Source organism: Pungitius pungitius, chromosome 3 (assembly GCF_949316345.1).
Source record: "Pungitius pungitius chromosome 3, fPunPun2.1, whole genome shotgun sequence".
Lineage (NCBI taxonomy): Eukaryota > Metazoa > Chordata > Actinopteri > Perciformes > Gasterosteidae > Pungitius > Pungitius pungitius.
The window spans coordinates 27,934,056-27,958,969 of NC_084902.1; the positions used below are offsets into that span (position 1 = coordinate 27,934,056).

Consider the following 24,914-nt stretch of genomic DNA (forward strand, 5'->3'; position numbering starts at 1 on the left):
CCGATATAATTCAAAATGACTGCGATCCTATCGCTGAGAGGTAATGAAATAATCAGCATGACTAATGGTGTCTGCCTGCAGATTTCTACCGACCTGCCCCTGCTTGTAGCAGCCAGCCTCGGGTAAATTCATTAGTCTTATCAGCACGTTTTGAGGCTCGGTTCAGACGATCCTTCGCTCAGAAGTCGTTACTCACGTCGCACAGAGGCGATGTCAGAGCATCCGCCCGGCCATCGAGGTCTCATATCCTCAGAGCCCCGATAACGAGGCTGATAGCCCCCCCCCTGCGCTATCTTTATCAGTGGAGAGGGCTGCTGCTGCTGCTCACGTTGATACGCGTGATCTTTCAACTGCGGAGAAAGACTTTGACATCTGCGTGCGTGTCGGCTTGATCTGTGTGTCAGGGGGTGAAGTGATGATGGATGTGCTTTTGAAGCTGCAGGCTTGTTGCTGCATCACAATGATTCAATGGATTCATGAAGGAAGAAGGTCTTGTTTTTCAGATGATGAATATGCATGTACAATCACAGAGCTGAATAAATTCCCTTTCCTGCAGCTGCTTCTCAAAATAAGCCACCTTGTGTTGCACTTGGCGTGCAGTTTCCCAATTCATGATTAAGGACTATAAATAACCTTTACACACCTAAACCTAAAGGGATCTCAACCACAGTTTACTGACCATCACCACAACCTTTCTGTGTATATTTTGCATTGAACGTCCTTCGTGGTTTTTACAGAATCATTTCTCAATCCAACTCGAGACTAAATAAAAATAATCAAGGCTCTCACAACCTCAAACTGCGCCATGCAGAAGCTGGGCGTAATTGTACCCAGAAACCTCAATGACTGCGGCACAGAAGCCTTATTGAGTCCTGGACATCAGTGTAACAAATGGTTCCAGTGAGCAGGATGTTCTTCATCTGCCTACCTGCGTCGGAATGGAGTGCCGCCGGGGAATATGGATTACCGGAGACACAAAAGGGACCCTGTTCATCACCTGTAAGTTTGGGCAGTTTGGGCTATCTGATGTTCTCCCTCCAGCAGCACCTACGGCCCGGCCCGGCCCGGGCCCAAACATCAACACCTCGCCGCCGTCAGGAATCCAAATCCCCGCGGATTATCTTTCCAAACATTGAGATACGTCCAAGTCTCAAATAGCCCCGCGTCTGTTCCTCCTCTGCTCTTTGGGTTCCACAGAGTGCTCCATTCATGCCTGTTGGGAACAGTGGCGAAGCTGTTCACCGTGCAGATCTCACCGGAGGGAGTTGAAAAAGTGGCCGAGGAATTAAATGCATCGGACCCGACATTGTTATTCGATCACTTCCACAGAGCTACCTGTGTGGAGGGGAGGGTGAAGGTACGCGCCAGTTTTTCCCGCTTTTCATGTCCATTCCCCTCTCTCCCTCCTTGTCTCTATAGTCTCTCCACGTTCTCTTTTGCTCTCGGCGTTAAAATCGACAGAAACACGCATCAAGGGAGGAGCCGTCGAGGAATGCAAATACACAGCAGACAGACAGGATGGGAATCGAGGAAACAGGGGAACGTACAAGGCACACAAATCTGCGGTGCGTCCCTGCCCAGAGTTTTACAAGCTTGGGGGTTGCCGGGTTTTATGATCATCTAGGGGCCAATATTCAGTCAGGTGTACTTGGGGAGGGAGGGTGATTGGTGATGACAGCAATGTAAAGGAAACCCGGACCTGGCAACGCAGAGGAGCAAAGGGAAAATCGAGAGGCCGCTGTAAGAGCGAGCCAGAGTCAGAGCGAGAGAGAGAGAGAGAAAGGATCTTTGAAGAGAGATGAACAAAGGGAGGACGTTGGAAATTGGAGGGAGGATAAATCCTCATCTGTGTTGACAGACGAGAGGAGAGCCGAAGGGTGTGCGCGAAAGACTGCCCCCTTACCGGCGAGCAAAGCAGCCAAAAAAGCAGGACGGCGTTTAGCGTTTGCCCGCTTTAATTCAATAACCCCAAATCGACATCATCTGTTGTATCTTTTCTGGATCCTGAGACGAGGGAATCCAAACGTCAGGGCGTCACGATCCAGAGGAAAGAGACAAAGAGCGCCGGGACAGTGACAGGCAGAAGGGGCCTGATCGGCGCTGAGAGAGCTGATGCTAAACAGATGTCAGGTTGGTTCGCCGGGGGGGGGAAGCTGTGCTTCTGTTCACGGAGGCTTTGAGAGACAGGCCACCTAACCGGGCCACGGCCGGAGCCGAAGCATTGGCGAGCGGCGACGACTGTGCTCCATCGCGGGAAATTAGGCACGTTACAGATTGAGCGAGAGGCCCTTCGAGAAGATCCTTTCGGCGCTATCTGCGCCGCGCAGCTAACGGAGGTCTTCAAGAGAAATAAAAAGCCTCAGCGACTTTGATAAAGTTCCCGTTGGGAGGACTCAAACACAGCAAAGTCGGTTCGGCGACAACCTGCCGGCTTCCAAGCGTCTGTTTTACTGACATTCCGGGCGCTCCAGGCCTCATCTTTATCACAGCGTCCCCGATCCCTCTTCCAGAGGCTGATTTATTGACGTGTGTCGAGGCGGCAGGCAGATGTTGAGGCGCAGCGTTGCATTCCTGCTCGAGAGAAGCATTAATGTCAACCTGTGATTTTCCCCCGGCCTCGGGATGGGGTGTAGAGAGGGGGAAGAGGGGGGGGGGGGGGCAGAGATAGCGCCAGCGGGCAAGCAAGCAACCATAACCAGGGAAATGCTAATGTGACGAGAGGACACGGCTGTCATCCCAGAACACACCTGTGCCACTCGGCGTTATCAGATCCACGTTCCACATCCGAGCCGACAGCCGCGGAGAAGCAGATCGAGGAAGGCGAGGTGATGGGTTTTTCAACATGGGGGGGGGGGAGGGGGGAAGTAGAGGAATAATAATGAGGAAGATGAAAAGATGGGTTGTGGTGACTTTTGACCTCCTGCCGCAGAACTCGGTGCAATGATTATTTCTGTGGTCCATGGCGATGGGGTGGGGGGGGGGCGGGGGGGGGGGGGGTTTACGCTGGGCGCATCTTCACGGAGCGACTGCGGGGGTGTCAGCTGCCTCGGGGGTTAACAAAACCGGATGTCTGGCCAAAAGGCTTCCATGAAGACGGTGCACATCTGGGTAGCCTCCAACCCCGAGGCACTGCTGTAAATAGAAATGTCCTGAGTGAACTTCACCCGTTAAATAATACATGTTTCACAATACCTTCTTTTGTGCGTTCTCACTGGAGCCTTTGTGCTCTAAAACAGTGAAGGTTTGTAGGCTCACAGGTACTGAAAATTCTTTTTAAAAGAGCCAGCTTAAATCGATACCATCAGCCGTATAGAAAGCCTGCACAGTAGAGAGATCTTATTTCTATAAAAGCCTTTGAATATGCGTGTGTCCCTTAATTCAACAGCGTTAAATATTTAAATCGCCCGTGATGGCCTTTTGAAAGGCATCGCTGGAGCATATTTCAGAGGGGCTTTTTACAGTCTGAGCTTCATCCAGGTTGGGAAGGAATTTTAATATGAATCTGGAGGCAACCACACACTGTATTTACTCAGTTAATGGTACTAAATCCTTGTTATCATCTCAAGTGGAGTCTTATTTTTAGCAGCCATATTTGTTTTATTTCTTCCAGATGGGAGCTGTGGAAGACGTAGACATGAGTTTCTGCTTAAGCCTCTCAAACAAAGTGACATCAGTTAACTTGAATACTTGCTTGTCACGCCATTGAAACATATTGGATTTCTCTGTGTAAAGAACCCCCCCCCCGAAAATAAATATGAAAAAGCATGTCAAAGGTCTATTTGTTAAATGAATTACATTTTCATGGTTATCATAACCAAGCGTCTTAACAGGAGCCTCGATTCAGATATTTGTTTGTATAGAAACGTGTCTTTTTGGACTTCATATCCGGACACGTTGGGGATATTTCGGGATCAGAATGTGATAATTACGCCGCTGTGGGAAAATGTCGCAGAGCAAGGACCCGAATTTCCTCTGCTTAGGCCAGCTATTTGCTCTTACAATAACAACAGTGTTCCATCATTATTATTTGTTTACTCAGCTAACCCTCTTTATCTGGGGCGGGCCCCTTTTAGCGAGCGCATACTCTGAACCCTCTGGAAGCCATTTCTCAACCCGGGGCCCTCCAAAAGGCTGATTAAAGTGAGGGGGTCACAATAGTCTCCGCCCCCCCCCCCCCCCCCCCCCCCCCGCCCCTCCCTTCTCTCTCCAGCCCTGAAAGCATTGCCCTCAGCATGCGAGTTGTAGCGTTGCCTGTGTGACGGCGGCATTGTGTGGGACCCCCGAGAGGCTTCAGCATTGTTCCCCCGAAGAGACACAACTGATTTTACACATTTTTAATCAGGGTTCGAAATGACTTAGGACTCTTGGGGGCTCCCCTAAAATGTAACTATAAAAAATACTGAAGACTACCTTGCTACACTATATACTGCAGGCAAAATTATATTGACATATTTTGAAGGTGAGATAATGGTCTTGGGATGTTTTTCATGGTTTGGGCTGGTCCCAGTAGTGTAGTGGTGTCTGGAGAAGTGGATTGGCTATAATCAAACAGGTAACCCTCTAATTCTGGAGCAACAAAGTTACAGCACCTTATATAAATCCCTGACATGACAAAGTGGAAAACAGGTCATTCTTTCCTTGAGCAAGGAAGTTAACTAAGTTACCTAAATCCACCAGGTGTCCTCATTATGGCAGCACCATGCACCTTCAAAGGGTTTGATCAAATACAAATGGCATTTCTCATCCCTTATGTTAATGGAATTTGTAAAACAACTAGCCGCTGGATTGAATAATTAATGTCTATAAAGACTGTACCTCCATTAGATGGTTTACTTTGTTTTAAAGTAGTCAATCTATAACCTGAACTAAAATCTTTAGGGACACGTTTAAAAAAAAGTAAGATATTCTAACATGACCGAAAGCCATTAATATGACAATAATCCAATAGTAACCACATTATTAAAAATCAACATGTTAAGTGACCAGGCACATATTTTATTTATTTGTTAACAACTTCATCAGTTAGTGTTAACTGCGGTTGGAGAGAAGACCTACAGGGCATAATGTAATAACAATAACTTATAACAAAAACGTATTTCACCAGTAAATTACTGTTAAACGACAACAACAATGGGAAAAGGGTATTTTACAACAACTTTGAATGCAGCACAAGGCTGGCGAGGCGAATTTCACGTGAACGCAACATCTGTTTGTTTTTCAGACAACTGCAGCTACAGACTGTTCAGTGAAACACAGACACACTTTACACCGTTTAGCTGTCAGTATTTTAACCGTGGTTGCTCCATTGACATATTTAAAATATGTATATACTTCAGCTGCTAGCTAACGCTAGGCTAACGTTACCTGCTGTCCAGTGTAGTGTTTACTAGCGTCCCGTGCGGCGCTGTTTCACTTCCCTCTAACGTCCGCTTTCGGGGCATCAGGGAGAAGCGGGAGGCATTTAAGTGGCATCTAAATAAGGCACCGAAATCAGAGTTACTATTCGGTCTGGTAGATAACGGCCGTTAAGACACCTGTACCGTATTAGCACCGGGTCTCGGACCCCCTCCCCCCAAAAAAACCTCTTCGGATCTACACGATTCACGTGGATGACATTTTCCCATTCAAAACTCACAGACTTGAATTAAGTCCTCGCTATCTTTCGTAATCACTGACTGGACAATTATGTTGGTTTGCTAGCTTTGAATAACTAGTCTAGCTAACTTCTAACTGTCTGCTGTTAGCTGGCAGTTTGGCTTCATTCACATACAGCAAGAAACGTTGACAAACGCACTCTTCTAATCATCTAAGTTAATGCAACTTTTGATATAGGAACACCAACTCCAAATATTTTACTATATTAAGCAATTATTATGGAGATATAAACATAATCGAAGCACTTACGGGATTTCCATTAGGGTTCTTTAGATTTCACTCTTTGTGAGGCTTCGTTTTTGCCGCGTTCAATGACCTACGTGTCTGCGTCACAGACTGTACTGTTTACTCCGGAGGACCACGACAACAACCTGTGACGCTATTGGCTGCCCTGATTGCTGCTCAATCGCGCTAGGAAATAAAGTAATTTTTTGTTATAAATATAAAACGTCACTAAAGACCTATAATTACACAATCATTTTTAATGTTAAAAATATTTTTCGGGGACCCCCCAAAATCTAAAAATAAATTCTTATGGGGGGTCCCCAATGGCTTATGGGGGGTCCGGAACCCCCCCCCCCCCCAGACCCCCCTCATTTCGAACCCTGTTTTTAATGTACAAATTCTCAAAAAGGAGCAGTGAGCTGGCCACTGAATGAATGTAGGCTTCCACTGGCCCGAGTTGTGTGTGTGTGAACGTACGCTTTGGTATCCCTTTCAGCTAAAAAAAAGGGGGATGAAAACTGAGGATGATGGGAGTATTGATTCATTAAATCGGGCACAAAGACCTTAACAATCAATACCTTTCATCGCGGTTTCACGAGGGAACTAATTCCTGTTCTCTGTTTCTGTGAGCTGCCAGCGAGCAGTTGACACCTGATCACATTGTTGGTGCCGTGGTGCCTGAAGGGCGCCGACGAGGTCCATCTGAATGGAAGCCTGATGAGGAAATAAAGAGCTTTCACCATCGCCTCGTTCTGGCAGCTTCCCAGTTCTTTCGGCACATAAGAGGTCCATTTACAGTGAGGCCTATCATTGTCACAGCATTCAGATGCCCTGCATGGTCCCAGTGTTTCCCTGCAGGACTCCAGTCAGCCAGGCACTAGTGGATGAAAGACCTCATAACGTACTAATTCAGAGGGTTTGAGTCTTGTAGCCCCTTTAAGTGCTCAGGCAGGAATGAGACAGAGGATTCCCACCAGGAAATTCCTCCAAAATAAAGCTTGTTTTCATGGGAATTAACTGTTGGTGCTGGCTTGTACTGTAATATTTGACAAAGAGTAAATATGGAGCGCTTTGTTCAGCCCTTCTGACCCATTTCCTGGTAATTGATAACAACCTCAAATAAATGAATGTAATTAAATAATCACAGGAATCATGTTTGCTCTGCATAATTTCCTGTGGAAATCCACAGTTCCCCCAGCTGTTGTGCCAGATGGATGTTAGGTGGCGGCTCAATAGCCCGCTGGCTGCCACAGGGTCCCACAATAGCCCCTCAGTGACCACCGTGACCACACACAAAGACAAAGTCGTTGACCACTGACACTTCAGACAATCAGCCCCCGAGGGTCAAACGGTCCTCGGCAACGGATCCCTCATTCAGTCCTGCTCACCTGAGGCTCGGTGCGCCTCATAAAACCCGAATCACTCCTCGGATGTCTGGCGACCAAGAGAGCGTCCCGGAAAATCATTGAGCACCACTAGCACATCACCATAAAGTTGAGTTATGGACTCATGAAAGGCACGCAGATCCTATTATCTCCTTAGAAAGTGACTGAGACTCAATAATGTGAATGGCTCCAGCCAGCCGGGTGACTCACACAGGCAAATGTTACTACATGCAGATGAAATGGATTTTTTCTCATGGATCTTTTGTACGAAGAGCGGAGCTCCTCACAACAAAGAGCCGAGCATCCAATTGGCTTCCTCTCAAGGATCAATTAATGACATTAAAAAAGGATGGAAAATGCAAAATGGGCCAATACCGACCTTTTGCAGGAAGTAATCTGCAGAAATGGCCAATTTTCCAGCCGCCAACCCCGTAAAATGGTGCAGCTCCTGCACGAGTCTCCTTGGCTGTGCTGTACTGACACCTGGCATTCCAGATAATGTCACATGACGAGCGCTCTCAAACCCAAGCGATATCGCAATAGAACGACCACGTGGGGATGCAAAACGACCGGCTCGGTTTTTCTAACCCGCAGATCAACAGAGTCCGGGCCTGACAGAACCCGACTCCTCAAACGAGGGAGGAGTGGCATGAAGGTCACTGCCTCCCCGCTGCGAGGCGCCGGCGTAAGTGGAGCCGGCAGCCGGATGCGGTGAGCTGGACTCCGCTCAACTCCCCCCCTCCACGACTTTGCGCCAACTGAACTGTAGACGAGACAAGCATCGGCCTCGAACGCTTCTGACAGAGCGCATTAGCCCTGTCGGAGAGGATCAGGCTCCCTGCAGACAACACCTTATTACAGCGCCGCACGCTGCCGTTTGAGGCGCGGCACATGTCTCGGGGGGTGTGAGTCCCAGCGCGGGAAACTGCGGAGAATTGAAGGGATTGCCTCGTAGGATGACAATAACCACTGGGGAATTGAATTAAAACGTGTCAGACAGGATCAAAGCTATTTTCTCCCAGTGAGCGTCACAGACCAGAAGGGAGAGAAGCCATTAAACTCAACCCACGCAACAACAAAAAAAAGCGGCCTTTTAAAGTAAAATCTCACGGGGTGCATTGTGGGAGATGATATCATTATGACACACAATTCACAAACGTCCCCTCAGGGCTCCCACCCTGTGACGCACCAACACAGCCAGGCAGGTGATCTTTTGTTTGGGGGGGGGTGGGTGGAGAGATGACGACTTCTAACATGTGCAAAATACGAGAGAGACAACAGGCCAGAGAGGAGCAGACAGACAGATAGCAAACAGTTTAAAACGAGAAAAAAAGACAGGAATGGCAGACAGCTGTGCTGCAGGCCGTTCCCCAGCGTACAGACAATATGATGCAGGAGCACTATTGTATTGTGTCTCGCTCTCCTGCAGGGACGGGACCGGCCCGTTAGAGCTGCAGAGCTGTCTGCACTTCAATAGAAAAAGCACAAGGGACCAGAGGTGAGGGCCAGGCCACAACCAGCTGGAGCATCTGGTGTTCACTAGTACACACACACACACACACACACATTGAAGCACACTGCGGGCTGTTGAGAATGTCCTCGCAAGCGTTGAAAGGGCTCCTGAGTCGACACGAATGCATGAATGAGGATTCACACAAACAACTAGTTTCGCATCATTTGAGTATCAACTTAGTGTGATAAAGATTGAGCTGCACGCCATCGAATCCAAATCAACCTCAACGATTAATTCAAACCCTTTTCGGGGCAAAGAAAACAAACAAACAAAGCAGACAGCTCACTCTCTGCTGAGTAACGCACCGTTTGCTGCATGACCTCAATATAACTGTGTCTGTGTGTCTGTGTGGGGTGGAGGCTGTTGAGGCCGTGGTGATGGTGCTGGTGGTGGTGTGGGGTAGATAATCCATGCAAAGCTCTGATGCTGAATTTGGAAAGCCAATAAGGTGGTATCAAAATGAGGGCAGAGTTAATTAATCATCTCGGCTTCCTTTTCATGGCCCTCCCATGACTGTCCCGGGGGCTTGTGCGAGTGTGTGTGCGTGTGCGTGTGTGTGTGTGTGTTTGAAGCCAAAGCAGGGAAGCAGCAGGAGGGTGGTGCAGGTTGCAGGCGGGGATATTAGCATACAGTAATGTGAGCCGGCACACTGCTGATCTGCTGTAGCCTCGATGCAAAGCGCTAACGGGGAAAACGGGAAACTGCCCACCGAGGCTTTAGAGGGTGTAAAAAACTAGATTACTTTCTGATGTTACACGTATTAAACACTCTTTTAAGCGACCACATCAATGGTTGAATAAAGCCATTGGACACAGTTTGTTGTTTGGTACAAACCAGCAAACAACCGGTGTAACGTGTGTAAAGGACCTTTACACACGTTACACCGTCTAATTAGTGTAAACGTGCGGCAGCTGTGACTCTTCCTGCGTTGCAATGCGGCTCGGCAGCACAAACAGGTCACTCGGTCATCGATTCACTTGACGACTGTCGGGAGGTCCCGGGTCCCTCCTAACACTGCAGCCACGTCAGCCGTCTTTGTGTTCCCTTGCTGAGCAGTGACGGAGGATTTGGACCATGAAATACTGAAAGCCAGCGGGTTTCCTTCTATGTTCAGAAAGCACAAGTGCAGGCAGGTGTGTGCTGATCGGCTTTGGGTCTGGTGTTATCAGACTAATTGGGTTTTCATGGTTAATTATGGATTACTTGATACCTGATTTGTTGCACGCTGAGATAACGCTCAGATTTCCCTTTGGTGATTTCTCTTGGTTGCTACAGCGCTCAGAACAAGGACCTGCGTAACGTGCGTGAAAGAGCTCAGATGGGATTTCCTCTGGAGGAGTGATTGCAGCACGGTACAGACGCACACACACACACACACGCTGCAACGAGAACCTAATCCCAAATTACATGTTATGCTTTGGATTATGTACTTATTAGCTAATGGGTCCGAGCATGGAAAAACAGCCTTTTAAAGAGAGATTTGCTTTGCAAAACGGGTGACTGAGTCATGAGGGCTGGTGCGGCCCCTCCTCTCTCCTCCTTTCCTATCCACAGGTCAGGTCCAAAGGGCATGTGCTGAGGCCGAGGACGATACAGAGAAACCCCTCCCGGACTTTTAAAGTGGTTCGCAGGGCCAAATTTGCGCCGCTATTCATTTCACAATAAATAAAAAAAAATGTTCTCGGGAGAGTTTCTCTTGTGGCCCGGACAAAGGTTTATTTGGTTTGAGGCTTTGAGCGCAGTGTGGACAAACATCACAGAAATAGGACGGATCGTGCAGAACATCGGCCATAGGGCCAACATCCATTGCACAATGCACCACTGCCAAAAATAAATATTTTTGCTACATCTTCCAGGCTGGAAAAAGGCTGTGTGTGTGTGTAAGTATTGGGGTGGTTGGGGGGAGGGGGGATTTCTAACAGGAGCACGGGGAGCTATCTGGGCACGAGGAGAGCAAGAGAGAGAAATAAGATGGAAAAACGCAATCATGCATCCTCTCCAGCTCCCCTCCCCTCTCTCTCCCTCTCCTCCACGAGCCATTAGCCGCTATCCAGCTCCTGTTAATGTAATTAGACAAAGGATATAGGGAGCCTCGGAGCTGGCCCGAGACGTTTGTCTGTATAATTGTGTCCGTGCGTGGCGGGGGGGGGGTGGGGGGTGGCTAGGGACACCCCGGATTTCCACAAAACACCTCTGGGAGAGAGTTCAGAAGAAGAGGACGGAAGAGCGAAAAAAGGACAGTTAAAGGTTGGAGACTAAATGCGAAGGAAGAGAAAACACAGATCCCCCCCCCCCCCAAAAAAAAAAAAATCAATTTTCTTTCATCTTTTTTACGACTTTCCCAGAAAAGACACAAATCACAGTTGTCGAGACAATCCAATAAGACGAAGCACTTAGGGTACAACGTCGTTTCAGATGTAGCTGCTCCAAAAAACAGAAAAGACTCACAAATCAGAGCATATTTTTAGATCTGGCTGTTACTACACACACACACACACACACGCACACACGCACACACACAAACGCACACAGCTCATTAAGCAACCTGGTAAAAAACTGTCAAATGTCATCATCCATCCCAAACGTATGTGCAGATGGCGGGTCTTCTGATTCCGATTCGTCTGGAGATGTGCGGGCCAACGTGAAACAACGCGCCGCGTGTAATTAGTGGCGGTTGCCCCCGCTTGTCAGCTACTGACCTACATATGGAACATGGAGAGATTACTCCGCATCCACCGCACAAGAGGTCCCACATTCCTTCACACTTAACAAGCACGGACACACACCGCGGCAGTCCCAAAAGGGAAGCCTGGGCTCTGAACAGCGATTCCTATGAATTCCTCTCGACATTGTTGTTTTTATTAGATAAGTTATCTTTAAGTCTGTGAAATGCGCTTAATGCCTTAAACCAACAGTCAGAAATACAGAAAAGCAAAGCAGCAAACCCTCACATTATCTTATTCCACTTCAATCAATCAAAAATGGCCAACTCTTTGTTTTACCACAACACCCTAGCGACACACAAAAGGGTTACATATTGCCTGCCTATACAAACTTGCACTTCACTCACTTCCTGATGCAATTTAACTTTCCCTCCCTCCCCCGGCCTGCACCTCTCCCCCCTGGGCAGTTCCTGTCTCCCGTCTGGGCCACTGGCGCTGGAGGTGGCTGTGGATTTGGCGGGACCGGAGGGCAGGATGTTAGCCTAATTATCGCCCCGTCAGACCTACTTCCAGCGCCAGACGGCCCGCCTCGTGCCCCAGATGGCTGCTCGAACGGACGCCGTGCTGGAAGAGGGAACCCGGCGGACTCACCGCCAGCAGCTCCAGCAGGGGAACGCTCCTCATCCTCCCGCAGCCCGACGCCACGCCGCGGCCCTCCAACCGGCTCATCCCGCGCCCCGCTTCCCGCTCGCCTCCTCTGCCCCTAAACGCCTCGCCAAGCTGCTGCTTGCCACTGTGTGCGTGTGCGTGCACGAGAGTGTGTGTGTGTGGGAGAGAGAGAGAGAGAGAGCGCGAGCGAGTTGGAGGGATGATGCAGCCCCGGCAGAGAAAAAGCCTCGTCTGAGTTCTCGTCCCTCCTCAGCGAGCCCACATCGGCTCTTGTCAATATTTAACCAGCAAGTCAGCTCGGATTAAATCACCTGGGCAGGAGCAGCTGTGCGTGCCAGCGACGCGCCGCTTTTAAAGACATCAAACTTTAACACGAGTCAAGAGAGGAGTTTAATTCAAGCGGCCGTTTCTCCCGTTACGGTCCAAAACTCACACTCAGTCCCGATGTGGCTCCTGAACACTGGCTGCTTTAGTGCCGCTGCCGCTGCTGCCGCTGCCACTCGGGGAGATCAAAAGGTAATGTTAAGAAAGACTCGGCAGAGCCAGCTGGCAGGGCGAGAGGAGTTTTCAAACAGCCAATGAAAGGGCTGCTTGACTTTAGCCTCGGGAGTGTTTCCCCCGTCTCCCTGAGACCGCAAAGCCTCGGTTTGACAGCGATGACGTCGCGTGACTTGTGAGCTCTGGCAGGAAGAGAGAGGATCCCGATCCAGCTGCTTTGTGCTGGTCAACACACACTTTTCACTGGGAGGACACGCAAGGTCGGTGGGGGATAAAAGTGGGAGGCCAGTCTTCGTCCCAGTAGGACACTTAATCTTACATTTCGCTGGTGATTTGTTTCCAGGAACATATGATGAACAAGCAGAGTAGAGACAGAGCGTCTCCCTCACACAGAGCCTCGATTTCTACTTATGGGCCACTTCGCTGGAGATTGAGCTCTCCCAAAGGACACTTCTACACTATCTACATCTCGCAGACCTCGAGTATGAATAGTCTGCTCCTGCGGACCCACACAAGCTGCGTTTCGGAGCGGATTGAGCTCTGAATATCGCTGTGATTGAGTGACGGGTGGTTCTCCCGCTATGACTCACCAGCAAGCAGGCGCCTGGGTTCGGTGTGAAATCAATGCCCTGCCCTGAACGCATTCTTGTAGGTGACTAACTGTTTCACATCAAAGAGCCAGGCGAAACTTAAATTAATTATCCAACGGCAGTCAACAAGTACAAGCAGAAGACGTGTCACTTATATAATAATATATATACGATTTTAATCACCCGCTGGTGATTTACGGACTCTTCGTTTTTCAGAGAGAAGGCATCAAGAGATCTACCCTCGGCAAGTGAGATGGTCTATTTGAGCTCCAATGAGATTAATGGTGAAATAACATAAATATAATTTAACAAATTAAAAGGAATTAGCGTTGTTTGAAAAGGCCGTGAGACTAAGCAGAGGTAGAAATGGCTGAATAATTCCCATCATTCGTCAAGTCAGAAACTATTTACAAATTACAAGGAGCCGAAATTCCAAAGCAGTTGCGTCGATGTCTTCTGAGAATGTGCTGAGCAGAAATACCCCCCACCTCCTCCGAACCCCTTTTTAGCTTTAACCTCTAACAACGTTAGACATCGTGACAACGAGGTCACCAGGTGCCGGGAAGCCCCGCTCCTCCACCTGAGCACCTGGTAGCGACTCACCAGACGAGCCGGACCAGTTGGTGGGACATTTGCCCCGGGAGGGGGGCCTTTCTGCCGCTGTCACGGGCCTCTCCCTGTCTGTCTGTCTGTCTGTCAACACGTGTGGCAACGACGCGCCGGCGCACAAACGGCAAACGGTAGGCGAGCAGTTAACTGGAAAAATGCTCTGACACGTCAACATATGCGAGCACACGTCCGCACCGTCTCGCAAACACCCGCTCGGTGCTCATCAATCAGCCAACATCCAGGCCAAACAAGCGAGGCTTTGAGTGCTCGCGGGGAGCCATGCATCAAATGGTAGTTTCAGTGGTTTTCGGTATGTATAGTCAGTGGTCAGAGCTAATGCGGAAACATGTAAATATTTCCCTTAGTAGGGATGTTTGTGGCCCTCCCAAGACCACCGACCAACACGCATTCCAGTGAAATGGGAGAAAAGCTCCGGGGCCCTGAGGTGAAATGTAAAATCCACCGATAGCTCTATTTTACAAGCAACACCTTGGACATACAAGTAGCCATGTGATCCATTCTTTATCCCAGCGGAATTTCGACTCGTATTCTGAAGCTCTCTCAGATCCCCGCTGACTGGTTTGGCTGTTTGCCTGACGAGGTGGAGGATGTGATCCCGGAGCAGGCTACTTGTGAAGAAGAAAAAGGCCACCGCACCACCTTGGCTGCAAGGTGAGGAGGTGGCCTTCACTGTGCCGCTGACAGGTGCAGCCCCTCCTCCTGGTCTGTTAATCTGCACGTCCACTCCTGTTAGCTTCCCTCCGCCAGGCAGTGCCAACATGGGGTCCAAAGACGGTGCCTCTTGTGCATGTGAAGAACTTCCCATCAGACGGAACCCCCTGCAGGAACTGACTCCTGGGTTTGGATCAGGCGTCGGGATGTTCTGACAGGCCTCTATTACCTTTACCATCTTTGGGAAATTCTGTGTCTTTTCCTTGACCTCAAGAAACTTTCTAAAAATGCAGACTTTAGCCCTCTCAAAAGAACCCTGTGTTCCCGGCAGCGCGCTCTTCTGGTGGACACCACAGGGTTAATGGGGAACAATGCATGTGACTCCGGCTGCACGTGGTAGCGGTTTCAACTTTGATCTGCACAGGCCACAAAGGACGGTCTCATTGGACGATGGAGAATGGACATCCAATTATAAAAGCCGACAAAGCCCCGAGCAGGAGGACACACACACACACACGCACGCACGCAAAGAGGCTCCTGGATCTGTGTGGAACAGACCCAAAAGCTTTATTTATTTATTTTTTGTCTTTGACAGAGCGACAAGCGATAAGCCCTTAGTCACCACAGATAACGCCGACCTACAGGAAAGCAGCGCAGTGGCAATCCATGCATTATCATTAGCGAGGCACGCACCGTGCACGCAACTTGTGACACGGGTCAGAGATTTCAGCGCACATTTAGCCAGCGTCAGTGTGCGCAGAGCAGAGGGTTCACGCGCTGCGATGAGGATAAGCAGGTCAGCTGCAATGCTCGGCTTCACCATTACCCAGAGGTGGGACCACGTCGTGGCAGGCAAGCTCAAGCCGTGAGTCATAGATTCAAAGGTACGTTTTTATGTTTAAAACGGGTCACGAAGCCCTGCGAACAAATCAAATACCATTTGCAACGCCATCATTTCTTTTTTTTGTAGTATTGTATTCTTTTCAAGTGACCCTCCCTGACACAACATTAGCTCTTCATTGTTCTCTCCTGCATCTGATGTCAATGGGGAATTAAGTGTTGGTGGGAATGAATAGCTCTGATGTCTGTAAATTAATAGATTCATGGAACACTTTTTAAATAACCAGGTCTTTTTAAGGCTTACGGTCATTAGTGTTCAATTCCCAGTGTAGTTCATTTTATTGACTTTGCCAATTCAAATCTGCAGTCATCAAATGTGTTGAAGCATAAAATATGCGTTTATCCCTTGAAATGAATCTCAAATCCGTTCTTTACATCCTTTACATCCTCCTTTCGTTGTGTCAAAAACGTAAAGAGGGATTTTAACGTTTCGACCATGATGCAGAGATTCCTAAAATATTGGATAATTGCCCTAATAAAAAACGCAGGCTCTGTATTAACAGGGGATTGGCAAACCTCATTACTTAGAGGTTGGAAAAACAGACGAGTGGCTCACATCACGACGCTAATCATTAAACCGAATGGTTACACAAGCGAACGGGACGCCGCTTTCGCCCCTGTCCGGTTTCAGGCTGGACTCGAGGGCAAAGCCGACGCTGTAATGGAGAGGAAAGCGGTTCCCATGAGACGACAGCAGGGGAAAAGCGTCTTCTGGCAGTCTGCTGGGTTCCCACACCCTCCGGGCCCCGGGGCTGCCGGCGCGGCCGGCCCGGGTATGCGTGGTATGTCACCTGCGCGCCGAGGGAGCTGTCAGATCCCGCGCGGGAGGCCCCCGGCACACCGCCCCCTCCCCCCCCCCGCCGGGGAACTTGATTTAAAGACTCAAAATGAAGGGCGAGAGACCGAGGGACAAAAGAGGGTACAGCGGATCTCTTTATGTAACCGTCTCCCACCCAAAATCGCCCAATCAGAACCGCGCCGCACCACCGGGAACGGCTCAGGAGTCGAGCTCCCCCGCGCCGAGGATGGCATTGTCGTCGGTGGATAACTGCGCTCAATCAGTTTGAGCTTCTCGGTAATGATACCGAGCCCCACCACTGGTCTGCCTGGCGGTGTGGGAGCCAATCAGATAAGGCCGAGCGTAGCGTAGCTTCCCATCTACGGAGTCTGCTCCCCTGCTTAGTTTTATGTCTCCATCCTGCGTTGTAACTACCAGCTGTATTGGGCTTTAGGGGGGGGGGGGGGAATCGAACACTGCCAAGTGGACACCATGCTGGCTTACCACACATTCCTAACGTTTAGCATAAACCAATTTGTCTGCTGCGGAGCTGGTTTCTGGGACAATGTTATTGTCTTACTTTCGCCGGTGGGGAACGGTGCACTGAATCGAGTCTCAGCCTGACGTAACAGCAAATCAGCATGTAAAATACTTTATAGGAGGAGGAGGCTTGACAAAAGCCAGGGGGATTTAGCTAAAGCCAAATACCTCTGAGAGAAACAGGAAAGCACAACCACATGCTGTTTATTCGATACAACTGGCAACTATGCAGCAAGCGTTTAATCAGCGATGTGGTGCACTTGATTATTAACCCTCCCCTACAGAGTGTTTTCAATTTGCCCTTTTGTTATCAATTATCTCTAAGCATGATTGCACTGCTGCACATTATGCACGTTGGCAGGGAAGAGGTTGACGAGGACACGCTCATGCCAGTTTAGGCATCCTTTGGTTGATGAGTGTTACTTTGCGGTTTGAGGAAACGCATTAGACGTTAGACAGAAGCACCAGTGGCTCTTTGGTGGTATGGAAATGAGACATTTGCCTCAGAGAGACCCAAGACAAAGCCAAGAAGACAAGGACATGGAGATGTGCTTTCTCGACGCGTGACACGGCTCTCATCACATCCACTGCGACCACCAATCGCCAAGCCAGTGACACGTGGCGAGGGGATGGCGCGCTGCTTCAGACGTGCCGGTTAGCCAGTTTGGAAGAGCCCTTCATCTCCGGTTGGAACTGATGTTGTGCAAAACTTTCCAAAAAACCACAATCTGCCAGGTGCACGTAGGTGTGAAATTAGGCTCTGTGCCTAATCTATCCCGTACATTCCCACGGCTCGAAGCCCCGCGCTAGAAGATGCCGGAATGTCCGGAAATCTCTTCAGTCGGCTGAGGGAAACGTGTCGATGAACGCTGCTTCCTCCTCGGCTGATGAAGCGATCCATCAACGTTTAGTACCCTACGTTTTAGAGCGTCTGCCGTGACCTAGTTAAAGCCGGCTGGCCATCGGGCTCACCGTGCGCCTTCCCTGCGTGACGAGTCTCGTCCGCGGGGCGATCAGCAAAAATGGTAAAAATAAATGGAGGCAGCGAATCAACCCAGCAACACGGCGGTTATGTAACAAAAATGGTGCCCCAGTTACGCGCGAGCGCTGCTCTACGTGCCGCCGCACTCTGAGATACACGACCCTGTGCCGCACCATGCAAGGCCACACACACACACACACACCTAGAAACACACACAAACAACCCAATGACATGTCAATTACTTATTTGAATGAAGCTTTTGGAGCAAACAGGAAAATGCCCTGAAACCTGGCCTGCATACGTGGAGGAAACATATGCTGGCTCAAGGAATTATGTATGTGTGAGCAAGAGGTCCTGACTGACAAACCCCACGCTCACAAAAGATTGGGCCTTGTAATCCATCCGAAATAGAGCAGACATAAATATTTTACCTGATCCACAGATGACATATGGTACTTTGTCTTTGCCCCGGTGGAAAGACTCTTGTTCACCAGCCTAACAGCGCATTGAGGAAGCAACAAACCGGGGGGGGGGGTTCCTTTTGTGTAACCTAGAACCTGGTGTCAAAACGCAGCAGGCAGCCACTCGCGGGATCCCGCCGGGGTCATCTGCCCAGGCCGCGCCCCTCATCACGTAGAGGAGACGCGCCTCCGGGCCGGCCCGGAGAACCGGTTCACAGGTGACAGAGACGGAAGAGCGGGAACATGCCTGCTGTGTGACGGAATGTCAGAGACGGCCTCTCGTGTTTTCTCAGATGCCTGAAAAAATAAATGTAGGAGGCTCATATCCTCCCAGGAAAGGAGTGTTTACAGGACTTAGTAGGTTTATCTGTGCCAGGGCCAAAGACGTCACGTCCCCCCCATCGGCACTGGAGGGATAAAAAAAACCAGAGTCTGAGTGCAGAGACAAACCCAGTGGCCTCAAACACGTGTCCCAACAAATGCTCATTTAACCGCAGAAATGTTTGCGGGGACAACAATGAGTAAATACACCATTTGCTGGAAAATATTGTGATAAAGCATTCACAATGATGATCTGTGTTAAGTCAGCATGATTAAATGCTTTGGTTTCAATAAAGGAATCTGTTATGGAAGTGATTGATGTGAAGATTCTAAGCAACTACGTCAATTTAACTTGAAAAAAAATGGACACAAACTTCCCTCAATACCAGCATGCCAATGTCATGGACTTAAAAATGCACACAGTGCTACCAGATCTGTGCTGGACCCTTATCAAAATGCTCTGGGCTTCCTCATGTCCCACTATTAAAAAAACAAGCCGGCCCCCTTATGCTGCAGCTGCCCCGAGTGAGAACAAGTCGACTAAGGGGGGGGGGGAGCAGAGTGATGGCAGAGCGGAGCAAAAAGATAAAACAAGACAAAGAGACGGACTCGAGTGAGGCAGCGAGAGGACGGACATCAGAGAAGTCCGATGAGTTCACAAGAGGAGCGAGGCGAAAAAAAGGACAAAGTGAAAAACAGTGAGGGGGGGGGGTGGGGGGGTTGGGGAGGGGGCCGCGGTGCACGCATGGATAGTCGAGCAATGTGAGCATGCTGAATCATAAACCCGTATCACTAGGATGGCCTACTTTGATTTCGCTCACAGTAAATCAGGTTGCCGTGTGTCTAATTAGAGCAATTAAAGCCCGAGCGCACCGGCTGATAAGCGCTAACGACGGCGGTGGGGGCTCGGAGAGCCTTTATGAATCACAGCCCGCCAACAGATAGGAAACGGCACAGAACAAGTCATCGCCGCCCGTTTGAAGTTACTCATTCACGGAGCTAAAGAACCCGAGGATTCGTTATGGAGAAGGTGCTGTCCGACGCTCACGCCGCTCCTTCTGCTTTCCCTCTCATGTTGGGCTTTGAGGGGATGATTGACAGTTGGGGGCTGGATTTCCTTTAGTGGCGGATGAATTCCTGATGTTTTAAGCATTGCAGAAGTTATTTTGGGGGTGAGGGTTGACGGTGTAGTTTCTTTAGTAATTTTCTACATTTCCCGAGAAGCCTTCTGTGCTCCAGTGAGAACGTATTTGCACGTTGCACATTAAATGGAAGCGGACAGAAAGTAAACACTATGGATGGATAAAAAGAGGCCATGAGTAGGACCGAAGCAGATCACTGAGGCTCTCCTGCATGTCAGCAGTGGGTTAACAAAGGTCAGCAGCAAGTCATAAAGCCAGGTCAAGTCAATATAGAATGTCGACATCGTCGTCTTCATTAAAAGCCTCACAGTCCGCGGCATGTGCCCCAAACGGCACCATAAACAACCAAATCCCCCGGAAGGGCAGCTTTAGACTGTCGCTTACTTCATGGTTTATGGTTTCTAATGGGGTATTTTCCTTTTTAAGAGAAACATCCTTCTAATTAGTTACACACAGAGAGACTGCAGCACAAACAGTCGCCTTTTCATTTGCAACAAATGCCCTTGATGGCTTCAGCGTTTCCTACATCCAAATGCTATTTTAAGACTCTTGATTTGCTATTTCCTGTGCAGTGACTCCACCATATGCACTGAGCTGGAATTAAGCCTCCTCACTGTCGCGCAGACGCAACGCGGCCAAGCGCTATATATGTCTGCACTTGACATTAAAAAGAGGATTCACCTTCATTTAACCCCGAACCAAGACCGGTTTCCACTCCCGTGAAAGCGGCCCGGCATGATGATGAGCCTGTCAATCACCGGCAAGCCTGTCAGGAGAGGCCGCTTCTCCTCCCTGCTGCCGACACACACGGGGGGGGGGGGGGGGATTTCTATCGATGTGCATTGTATGAAGACAGTCCCAGCAAGCCACAGCAATGATAGCAACATGTTCAACAAAAATCTATAGTAGTCTATAGCAATCTATAGTCTATTTAAACAAATGATTGTTTCTCCATACAAATACATTGCAAGTAAAAATATTCCCAAAGATTCCCTTCAGCAGATTAAAGTCCACAGCAAAAGATCAGGGGGAGAAATGAGAGCTTTCACAAAGGCTGCTTCCTGACTAAGTGACCCATCTAGAGAGCCGTGTGTTGGGGGGGGGGGGTGGGTGACTCACCGGCAGGCCGCCGTCGGGGGGAGAAAACCTCTTTTGAATGCTCACTCCTCCCCAGGTGCCTCTTTGTGGACTCTCTGCCCCGCGGCGATCCGTGCACCTGGGAGGCCCCCGCGGGGGGAGGGGAGAAGTGGGAGGCGCGGAGGACAGCGGGAGAAAGTCAACAAGGAGCGCGTCACGTCCGTTTCCCGCTGCCAAGCAGGCTTTCACCTCCTAGAGGGTCAGAGTCCAGGTGGAGAGCAGCGGTGTGGCTGCAGCCGCCGCCTTTTGTAACCGAATGGCCGCGCTTCCGTCTGGTGTCTCCCATTCCCGCCATGCCTTCGGACTCGAGCCGGTACGCGGGGGGGGGGGGGGGGGGCGGAAGCGCGGGCTTTTCCCTCGGGCCTGACGGCGCGCTGGGATCACAACGTTCCAGCCGGATCAGAATTCTGGCCTCCGACCCACCCGACCCCCCCCCCCCCCTCCCCCGCCCCGAGCTCCGGCCCTTTTGTTGTTCCAGGCCTCTCCAAACAGTGCTGGGAATCAGTCCGACTGAGGCCACGGCAGAAGATAAACACCTCTCTTCACGCACACTACTCCTTCACAAAGAGCCCGGGCTTCAGAGCCACTGTGGTGGTGCGCAGAGTAAGCACGCCATTTCCTCATTGGCCAGGACGAGGGGTCGAAGGTCAGCCGATGGACGCAGCGGGGTTTAGAGGCCGTGTGTGCGCGGCGCTACTCGCATTCCCACGGAACGAGCTGGACACTGGTTGGCGTCACGCTTTTTTACGACCAACCGATACCAGAACCACATCGCGGCAGCCTCAGCGTCAGGCCCACCTGATTCGTACCTGATGTCGCGTTCGACACGCTACGTCTCCCGCTGCGCCATTTCTGAACAGGCCCAGGGTTTCGTGCTGGGGAGGGAAGTTGCCTGATGAGTGGGGGAGGATGTGGATGCGCAGTCGTTAACGACACAGGAACATCAGACTCCGGCCCTGGGTCTGGCTCTTTAATGCCTAATTGTATCGCATCAGATGTGGTCTATCGTGCATTTCTGTTTGGTCCCTTTCTCCTGGTGATTAGAAGAGGAAGTGAAGCACATGGCTTCCCCTGGAATCAGAGATAGTGGAGCTTATAGAGATTGAGAGTAAATGATTGAAATAAATGATAGCGGCGTGCCTGATTGCCCGACATAGAAAACACAGTCAACATTTTGCTCGGGGTGAAGAAAGTGCGAGAGACGACGTAGTGGACGGATCGGAAGTGATGAAGATTGAGCAAATACATCAAAAGCCAGACATCAAGGGTATTCAGATAAATGCCCAGAAAACGGCTGCATTAGTTAAGATAAACCACACGATGCTTTGTCTTTGCGCCACAGGGTTTGAAGGAATCGTCGGGTAGCAAAGTACTGCTGTGGAGTTGAAGGGTTTAAATTTGAGGTTCTGTATGAACTAGACATTTATTCCTAACCTATCCAATATATATGTAGAGAACTGGGCATCTACATCTTATCCATTCAAAGTTCAGTGGGCAGAACTGTGACATATTCATATTTTGAATAGTCTTCTTTGTGACTATAAAGGAGAATTTACACTTAGTGTGACATGCAGAGATCCTGGAGCCATAGAGTTTTCGTCATGTGTTTCCTGGGATTTACACGCATTACTGACGTGTCGAAGCGGCTCGGCGCTGACCTCTGCGGAGTGACACGTGTCGGCGCCCATGGTCCGCGCAGCCCGCAGCCGGCCGTCCACCCAGTCGACGCGCCAGCCAGTGGGCCGGAAAGGATATAATCAAAGGAGCCCAGGAGGACGTTGACATCTGGGAGTCTTTGTGCTGTTGGCCTAATTAGATGCCAGGGTGAAGGGAGGAGGCGCTGTGGGACAGTGTGTGTGTGTGTGTGTGCACAACCAGAATGGGGAGGCTGTTTGAGATGTGGGAAGGGGGAGGGGGGGGACACCCTTTTTTAACATCTGCTCCAGGAACAAGGGAGGACCCAGCTGAGGTCACACAGCCCCAGACAGCTCCCAACTACAACGGGGGGATAATGTGAGGGGATAACAGCCTAATGATAACACTTAAACCCATTGAGAGATCGCTGTGAGCCTGGTGGATAAATGGAGATAATAAGCCCAGATTGGCCATGAATATGGATCGTCATGGCCCAGGTTTTGATACTGTTCCTTTGTGGGCCGAGGGGAACCGGGCAGCTGTGCGTTCATTGCAGGCAAGTCTCATCTACAACCTGAAGCCGGACTAATCCTCACACGTACAGTGAAGGGCCGCTGAAGAGCGACACTGCCGCTCCGCCCTGTGGCCTTTTTCCGCTGTGCGGGAGGACCGACGCTCTGTAAAGCGAGCGACAATGCCGCCCTCTGTGCCCAACGCGGTCAGGCATTCACCAAACACGTTTATTCTCCTTTCGCGCGAGTTAAACGACTCGAGCCACGAGCAAGAAATCCCTTCAGTCACTGGAGGTTCAAACACAGACGCCTCGTGGGTGAAGTTGTGTGGCTTGAACCTCTTGAAACACAACCTCCCATTGAGGAAGGACGGCAGTAGAAGTTGCGACGAAAGAGAGGCCCACACGTGCACGTCTTCATTGTGGATTGATAAAGTCATGGTTATTCATAAAACTCTACGACGTGGTGAAGCCAATGAATTGAAGTAAATGTTTAAAAGGCCATCTGTTTGGAGACGATACTTTAGAGAGAGGGGTTCCTGGCGTGCGTCGTGCATGAGTTTTCAATTAGTGCTCAGAAAACAAAAAGGTCTCAGAGAGAAAAGCCCCTGGGCCAATGCGTGACTCCGCCCTCAGTGATCAATACCCTGCCACCCCCCCCCTCCCCCAAAAAAGAGCAATGCCAGGAAGTGCCAGGGCCTGGAAATGGATGGCGGATGGGATTGGACATTGATTAGTGCAACCCCTTTTGCCCCAGGATGCAATTCATTTAGTCTCCCTGCCCTGTGCTTGCGTTGAGTGAGAGGGAGCCTGAAACGGGGTCAGCAAAGAGAACCCCCCCCCCCCCCCCCCCCCCAGGTACACAGCTCAGTTCTCTCTCCATTTTCCCTCTGAATGATTCATCCATGGGAGAAGAATGAATGACCGGGGAGATTATAGGTTTGAGTCTCGCGTTTAAATCAGGGGTGGAAGTGGGGGGGGGGCTATTACTCTCCATTCACCGAGGGGGAAATTGAAGAATGACAGTGTCTGATGCTGGGTTTTAACGTGCGGGGAGAGAGCTCCATCTGTATTCCAGCAGCACAGATGGTCTACGCTGATCGGACGTGTTGAGCCCCTCCGCTGGCCTTTGTCCCGCCTCCGCATCATGTGACCCGGTACAGTTGGCCCGACCAACCGCCCTGGGACGGCCTAAGCGTGGAATTACTGGATCTGGGAGCCTCCGACAACAAGCCACATTTTACGCCGGTCTGTTTTTATTCTGTCACTAAACCGATCACTGAGCTCAATGTCTTTCTGGATGTTTCCAGTGTGCACTCGCTCACGGCTGCTGGTGATCATAACAGTGTTCATCACACGGGTGTGAAAAGGAGAGGCTCACTGTCAATTTAACGGTTAGGGGTCACACTGCATGAGCTGTCCTTCAGGCATTTAAAGCAGATTATGGGGAGGACGGGTGGACTTGCACTGGTCCCTTTGTCCACCGGTAAAAGGTAGAAGCTTTGTGTGCACAAGAGGGTGTCTATACACATGGCTCATGTCTTTATTTTCCAAAGGACAGCCTATACATAGCTGAATAAACAACATGTGTCCTTCAAACACAATGAGGAGGAGTGCAGCCGTCAAAGGCTTAGAAATAAATGTATGGAGGGTTTTTTTAAATACCTTTTTAGGGCAACCAGTTGTTTTCATGAAGGGCCCCTGACGAGCTCTGAGCACATTTAAATTGTTGTGTCTGATCAAAGGTATTTAATGTACCATCGCTCTTAAAAGGCCGAAGCGATGTGACTGAGGGAGTAAAGATTGATCTTCTAGGATTGAATCGTGAGTCCTCGTTTCGACAGTCCGCTGTGGGACAAGCAGGAGCTCCGGGAGGCTTTTCCAAATCGTCTGTTGTACGTTGGCAGTAAGAAGACAGATCAGCGACATCTCACTCTGCTTTTTTTTTTTTTTTTTTTAAAGTTCTGCTTACATTCCCATTCATCACCCGATGCTCCAGTTCTGTCTCGTCGACGGATTTTCTTTTGT

General features: G+C 49.9%; 1 long non-coding RNA gene across 1 annotated transcript; it reads left to right on the forward strand.

Annotated features, from left to right (window-relative positions):
• Window positions 1-9,833: 9,833 nt before the first annotated feature.
• Window positions 9,834-10,614, forward strand: LOC134126961 (uncharacterized). The gene is made up of 3 exons (XR_009955897.1): window positions 9,834-9,911; window positions 10,054-10,130; window positions 10,333-10,614. It is a non-coding gene; the product is annotated as an uncharacterized LOC134126961 (long non-coding RNA).
• The last annotated feature ends 14,300 nt before the right edge of the window (window positions 10,615-24,914 follow it).